Source organism: Rhipicephalus microplus, unplaced genomic scaffold (assembly GCF_043290135.1).
Source record: "Rhipicephalus microplus isolate Deutch F79 unplaced genomic scaffold, USDA_Rmic scaffold_43, whole genome shotgun sequence".
Classification (NCBI taxonomy): domain Eukaryota; kingdom Metazoa; phylum Arthropoda; class Arachnida; order Ixodida; family Ixodidae; genus Rhipicephalus; species Rhipicephalus microplus.
In genome coordinates this window covers 2,763,480-2,769,688 of record NW_027464616.1, presented here as the reverse complement: position 1 = coordinate 2,769,688, position 6,209 = coordinate 2,763,480, and positions in this window count along the sequence as shown.

Below are 6,209 nucleotides of genomic sequence, written 5' to 3'. Positions count from 1 at the left end.
TTTGATTGAGTATTGGGATGCTTTTCGCGCAATGTAGAGGGCGAACGCGCCAGCGCAATGCTGTAGCTCTTTCGCTAAAGCAACAACTACATAACGGCTTGGCCAAAACGAATGCAGTGCGCCGGAAACATTACGCTATGATATTGGTTCACCAAGCACACGAATTGCCACGTCTAAGTTCTCGTACAAAAGCTAGAGAAGTGCCGGCGAGTGCGACCGGCGGCTGTCGGTGAGAAGACAATTACGTTCTCTGGGAGTGCTTTCATCACGTCGCATCGATGTTTGTTGCTTCTTGAGCGGACACCATACGGAATAAAAAATGCTTCAGTTAGGTTAATTGATGCCATATGACTGCGCTGTATTGTCATACTTAATCGTCATAATTGTGTATTCTGATACCCGGAAGCACGGATAACACAATTGTACGGGCTCGGTCAGTAGGCCTAACCTTTGGTGGAAATCATGGTGGTAGAACATGTAGTGTACAGATCCCAGCTTGGTACACTATATAAATTGCCCGCCATTATAAGCCCACCCATCATCTGCTTAGTGCTTCCCAGCATTATCGCAATGGTGGGCAGAGTGTCCCATTATTGCCCACTATCTAGCCTCTGCTTTCCACCATCATTTCCACTTTACCCATCATCTGTACACCATACCACCCAGCATGTCCCGGCATAACCACCGTATTTTCCACTACGTCCCACCATAGCCATCATAATTTCCACCATGCCCACTATTATTTCCACCATGCCCACTATTATTTCCACTACGCCCACCATGTTTTCCAGTATCCACCATGGCAATTTTTCTGATAGGGCTGTCTATGTGTCCGTTCGTCCATCTATTCAACACTCCAATTACCACCATCTCGCATCTTTTCATCATATATTCCCCATACAGAAGCACCGCCATCCAGCGGAAATTCCAAGGAGTAAACTAGAGGTGGCACACGCACACTTTTTTACGGCTTGCGCTTCGGGTCCACTTCCCACCTTTAACCACCTCGAGTTCAAGGTATATACTAGTTCACTGTATTAATGGCACTGCGGCCGAACGCTCGCTAAACCTTTCGAAAACTAAAGAGGTTACGCCCAGCGAATATGACGTAGCAAACTTTTTCAGTCAGATAGTGCTCAATGTACATGCCAATGGCTGCTAACGGGAAATGAGAGGCGGAGAATTCGGCTTTTACTTTCTTGCGGCTTGCGCTTCGTATCTACTTCCTATTTTTAACCACCTTGAGTTCATTCATGGTATATAAAAGTTCATTGTATTCATGGCCCTGCAACTCAACACTCGCTAAACCTTTCTAAAGCTAAGGAGGTTACACCCAGCGAGTATAACGTAGCAACCCTTTCTTGTCAGATAGTGCTCAATGTACATGCCAACGGCTGCTAATGGTGATCGCAGCCTGTGCGTTAACTAAAAGCCGAATGCTTCTGTCTCTCATTTCCCATTAGCAGCCATCGACATGTACATTGAGCACTATTCTTTATTGTTCAAAAACGCACAGAAGAAGTCTCTCACCGGCACCACCTTTGAGGTCAAAATGTTATACTTGTTACATACTACGGGGGATGAACGGGTGCCGCTATAAGGAGCTTCGCTCCTAAATAATGCAGAGCCGTGGCGGTCGAACACGCGGGACAGCGGTCGGAGCCCAGTTTCGGAGAGTCTTACCTCGCTCGACGCTGGGCTTATTTGGCGGCAATAGTTACGAACATCGAGAAATCGAAAAACCGACAGGCAGCAGCAGCTGGATTGAGTGCACGCGTTTGAGCTACGCTGCAATTATAAATGTGAGGATCATGACGGGATAGAAACGCAGGAGTCTCATCCGAAGACTTCCGATGGCGTACGGCTATATCCCGCGCCAACATGCAGATGACTTTGATAGATTGTCCCAGGGGGGATATAGCTTGCCGGCACTCTTCTTTATTTTCAATATTTTATCTTTTACCTGCAGGTTTTGCAGCTTCCCTTAGGAAAACTGTATTTTTTTTCCTGTTTCTTTGAGTGCAGCGGTTTTACGCATGGAATCGTTTCTGCAGTGGCTACGTATGCTCCATTCGTTTCCAGTGTCCTCCTCACGATCCTATGACGAGGTTTGCTGGTTCTCCTGAGCAGTACCGGCAAAGCGCACACAAGATACGAATTTTCAACTTCTTCAAGATCAGTGGGATGTTGTGGCGCAATTTGGCCATAACTAGCCAAAGAGCACCCTGTTTTTTTTTTATGTGGTGTTGGCGATGACCAACGTTCTCGATGACAGCGTGTATATGGCTGTATAGAAGGTAAAATCACTCAATATAAAGAAGCGTAAAAGCTGTGTATAAACAATACAATAATGGCAGTGATATGTGATGTAATGCGAGGGTTTGTAATGAATTACAGCTGGTCGTTATATATACAGTGGAAAGATGGACAACAGTCGCGATGCCTCCTAAACGCCTTTGAGGCCTCAAAGGCCTTCTTGACCAAGTTTTTTTTTTAATTTCGTGAGGTGAGGTGTATACATCTACGTACAAGAAGATGGTGCACGCAAGAAAAAATATTTACTTTAACAATGCAAATGAAAAGGATAAGTTAGGAAAGAAATGGAAGCTTGCGGCGCATGTAATATATTTGATCAAGAACTGCAACCAGCATTTCGACAAGTGGATTCATCTTCATCACCGAAGAAGTTTCGGGCCTAGAACACAACTTCTTTTGCGCAAATGTGCACAGTTACCTTCCTTGTTGAACTTTTTCAGTTAACACCATAAACTACTCGCATACTTAATTAGATCTTCTCGTATTGTCCAATGAATAAGCTTTTGAAGTATAAATAATATGTGAACAACGGTTTGTAAAATGAAATAAAGCGCAGGAACGTGAGAGGTTGACTTTTCGTGTCGAAGCATGCGATCAAGTTTTTTTTTACTAAACTATTTCTTCTTAATTCGGTACAGCAACATACCCCAAATTCTGGAAAGAATAGAGCTTTGCAGTGATACACTGCAACTAAACCAAAATGCACCACTGTCTATGTTCTACACAGCAGCATGACCACATTTTAGCAACTAGTGTTGCAATGTATAATATCGTTTATTGTCTGTTTCATATCCAGGCCACCACGGCCACCGCCAAGATGTGGCGCCACATGCGGGTCCTACAAACCATGTCGTGGTATGAGAGTGCTTGTTACTTTGTTACGTTTTCTAAGCATATATTGTCACGGGGTCGTGACGTGACCGAAGACAGGAGACTTCGTGTTGGGATTTAACTGTTTATTTGGATGAAACTGTGCCCAGTAAACGGAAAGTCCAATTACAGCAGCAGTCTTGCACAGATAGCAGTATCGGACTGATAGCGGCGAACGGAGCGTCAGCCTTCGTTCAACAACTGACAAGCGACGAAGCGCGTCGGCATTTATACTCTTGCCATCGAATGTTCTAGCGTTATCTCTGGCGGTGGCGTAGGTTCCAGAACAATCTGTACCGTTCGCACAGGGGGCGTGATCTTATCGAAATGATCTACTACAGTCCGGAACCTTCTCGAAAACTGCAGGCGCGGTTTGCGCTGAGAATCGTGTGGTGTTTTGGGACGATAACGAAAACTTGGGAAATGGAACGTGGCCATGCCCCCCTCTGTAAAAAGGCATCTTCCCAATGCTTGGACTAAAGGTGAAGGTACAATAATAATGGAAAAAAGTGCAATGAATAAATTACGATCAAACAATAATACAAAAAAATACTGTTTCAGTTTGTTAACGCGCATGAAACGGCTTGAGGCGCGCGACATGCACGACTTCAGGTCACGATCGGCGTCGTTGAGAGCTCGTGATGCCGTCGGGGACAACCTCGTAATGAAGTGGGCCGAGGCGTCGAACCACCCTGTACGGTCCGAAGTAGCGTCGCAGAAGCTTTTCACTTAGTCCCCGTCGGCGTATTGGCGTCCACACCCAAACACGTTCACCGGGCTGGTATTCCACGAAGCGTCGTCGAAGGTTGTAACGGTGGCTGTCGGTCGTCTGTTGATTCTTGATACGGAGCCGCGCAAGTGGTCGGGCTTCTTCGGCGCGATGAAGGTACTCGCTCACATCGAGGTTTTCTTCGTCGGTGACGTTGGGTAACATGGCATCGAGCGTCGTTTCCGGGCTCCTTCCGTAGACCAATTTCTATGGAGATATCTGCGTCGTCTCCTGCACCGCCGTGTTGTATGCGAAGGTCACTTACAGAAGAATGGTGTCCCACGTCTTGTGTTCGACATCGACGTACATTGACGGCATGTCGGCAATCGTCTGGTTAAGCCGCTCGGTGAGGCCGTTGGTCTGTGGGTGGTACGCTGTCGTCCGGTGGTGGTTTGTTTGGCTGTATGCCAAGATCGCTTGAGTTAAGTCGGCAGTGAACGCCATTCCTCTGTCGGTGATAAGGACCTCCGGGGTGCCGGGACATAGGATGATATTTTCGACGAAGAACTTAGCTACCTCGGATGCACTGCCCTTTGGCAGGGCTTTCGTCTCGGCGTAGAGGGTGAGGTAGTCGTTAGCTACCACGATCCACTTGTTTCTGAAAGCTGACGTCGGGAACGGCCCTAGTATATCCATACCAATCTGCTGGAAAGGTCGGCAAGGTGGATGAATTGGCTGCAGAAGTCCCGCTGGCCTTGTCGGCGGTGTCTTGCGTCGCTGACAGTCCCGGCATGTCCTCACATAACGAGTGACGTCAGTGGTAAGACGTGGCCAGTAGTACCTTTCTTTTATCCTCGCGAGCGTGTGAGAAACACTGAGGTGCCCTGCCGCCGGATCGTCGTGCAGGGCCTGCAGGAGTTCTGGTCGCAGAGCTGAAGGCACCACAAGGAGATACTTAGCTAGAAGCGGTGAAAAGGTTTTCTTTTGTAGAAGACCGTTTCGTAGGGAGAACGACGCAAGTGCGCGCTTGAATACCTTCGGGACTTCGGTGGTCCTGCCTTCGAAGTATTTTATTAGGGCCTTAAATTCCGGGTCGGCCCGCTGTCGTTCAGCGAAGTCGTCTGTAGTTTTCGTTCCCAAGAAGTAGTCATCATCCGGGTCGTCAGGTAGCGGTTGGTCGACAGGCGCACGAAAGAGACAGTCGGCGTCGGAGTGTTTTTTGGCGGACTTGTAAATGACAGTAATGTCATATTTTGAAGCCTCAGGCTCCATCATGCGAGGCGACCTGAAGGGTCCTTCAAGGTGGCTAGCCAACACAAGGCGTGGTGATCGCTCACAACTTTGAAGGGCCTGCCGTAGAGGTAGGGGCGAAATTTCGACGTAGCCCAGATGATGGCGAGGCACTTCTTTTCGTTTGTTGAATGATTTGCTTCTGCTTTGGATAGCGATCGGCTGGCGTAACTAATAACCCTTTCAAGTCCGTCAGCCCTCTGCACAAGAACGGCGCCAAGGCCTACGCTGCTTGCGTCAGTATGTATTTCTGTCTCGGCGAATTCGTCGAAATGGGCAAGTAACGGAGGCGTCTGGAGGCGATGTTTAAGCTCCTGGAAAGCGGGTTCCTGTGGCGTTTCCCACTTGAATTCCTCGTCAGCCTTGCTAAGGCTAGTGAGAGGATCGGCGATGCGGGCGAAGTTTTCCAGGAACCGCCTCTAATAGGCGCACAGGCCCAGAAATCGGCGCACGGCCTTCTTCTCAGTGGGCGGCGGGAAGTCGGCGATGGCGGCTGTTTTCCGTGGATCGGGACGAACTCCAGACTTGCTGATAACGTGCCCCAGAAACAAGAGCTCCTCATATGCAAATCTGCACTTTTCTGGCTTCAGTGTAAGTCCGGATGTCTTGATGGCTTGAAAAACAGCTTCAAGGCGCCGAAGATGCTCGTCTAAACTCGAGGAAAACATGACGACGTCGTCCAAGTACACAAGGCAAGTCTGCCACTTCAATCCTGCCATTACTGTATCCATAACGCGTTGAAAAGTTGCAGGCGCTGAGCAAAGGCAGAAGGGCATCACCTCAAAGTCGAAGAGGCCGTCCGGTGTTATAAACGCCGTCTTCTCTCGGTCTCTTTCGTCGACTTCAATTTGCAATAGCCAGTCTTGAGGTTCATTGACGAAAAGTACTTGGCGTTATGGAGCCGATCAAGTGCGTCGTCTATTCGTGGGAGAGGATACACGTCCTTTCTTGTGATTTTGTTCAGGCGGCGATAATCGACGCAGAAACGCAGGGTTCCATCCTTTTTCTTCACTAACACCACGGG